Here is a 1590-nt window from a genome sequence, read left to right on the forward strand (position 1 = left end):
TGCACCAATTTGCAGTCCCACCAGCAATCTATTTGTACCATTTTCCCTACATCCTTCCCAACATTGCCTGTATTCTTGATTGCCATTCTGACTAAAGTGAGTAGTTTTGATTTGCATTTCTCTAATTGTTGATCAATTGTATTTCTTCTTTTGAGAAGTGTCTGTTCAGTTCCTTAGCCCATTTATTGATTGGGTTATTTGTTTTTTTGGTGTTAAGTTTTTTGAGTTCTTTATGCTTTATCACAGGTGCATGTGGTAAAGATTTTCTCCCAATCTATAGGCTCTCTCCTCATGTTATTGATTGTTTCCTTTGCTGGGTAGAAGCTTTTTAATTTGAATCCATCCCATTTATTGATTCTTGATTTTACTTCTTGTGCTTTAGGAATCTTGTTAAGGAAGTCAGATCCTAGGCCAGCGTGGTGAAGATTTGGGCCTATTTTTTTCTTCTATTAGGTGCAGGGTCTCTGTTCTAGTGTCTTTGATCCACTTTGAGTTGATTTTTTTGTGCAGGGTGAGAGAGAGATGTTTAATTTCTTTTTTGCTACATATGGATTTCCAGTTTTGCCAGCACCATTTGTGAATGTTTTTGGCACCCTTATCTAGTATGAGATAATCGTATTTATGTGGGTTTGTCTCTGTGTGTCTATTCTGTACCATTAGTCTACAAGTCTATTTTGGTGCCAATACCATGCTATTTTTGTTACTATAGCTCTGTAGTATACTTTAAGGTCTGGTATTGTTGTGCCTCCTGCTTCATTTTTCTTGCTAAGGATTGCTTTATCTATTCTGGGTCTGATTTTTCCAAATAAACTTCACAACTGCTTTTTCTATTTCTATGAAAAATGTTATTGGGATTTTAATAGAAATTGCATTAAATCTGTATAATGCTTTTGGTAGTATGCCCATTGACAATATTAATTCTGCCTATCCAGGAGCATGGGATATCTTTCTATCTTCTGAGGGTTTTTTTCTGTGGTTTTCATTGTAGAGGTCTTTTATCTATTTTGTTAGATTGATTCCTAAGGTTTTTTTTTTTTTTTTTTTTTGAGGCTATTGTGAATGGAGTAGTTTTCCTAATTTCTCTTTCAGTGGATTCATTGCTGATGTATAGGAATGCATTTGATTTATAGGTATCTTCTGGTGGAATTTTTTGGATCTTCTAGATACAGAATCATGTCCTTAGCAAATAGTGATAGTATGAGTTCTTCTTTATCTATCTGTTTCCCTTTAATTTCTTTCTTTTGTCTAATTGATCTGGCTAGATTTTCAAGGATGATGTTGAATAGAAGTGGTGAAAGAAGACTTCCTTGTCTTGCTCCAGTTTTTAGTGGGAATGTTTTCAATTTTTCTCCATTTAGAATTATGCTGGCCTTGGATTTAGCATATATAGCTTTTACAATATTGAGGTATGTTCCTACTATCCTTAGGTTTTCTAGTGTTTTGAACATGAAGGGTGCTATATTTTGCCAAATGCTTTTTCTACATCTATTCATTTATTTTTATGTGATGCTGTGGATTGAACCCAGGGCCTCGCCGGTGCTAGGTGAGCACTCTACTGCTAAGCCACAACCCCAGCCCCTTTTCTACATC

Source organism: Marmota monax, unplaced genomic scaffold (assembly GCF_021218885.2).
Source record: "Marmota monax isolate L192 unplaced genomic scaffold, Marmota_monax_Labrador192_F-V1.1 WCK01_AAM20220418_F8-fsc00285, whole genome shotgun sequence".
NCBI lineage: Eukaryota > Metazoa > Chordata > Mammalia > Rodentia > Sciuridae > Marmota > Marmota monax.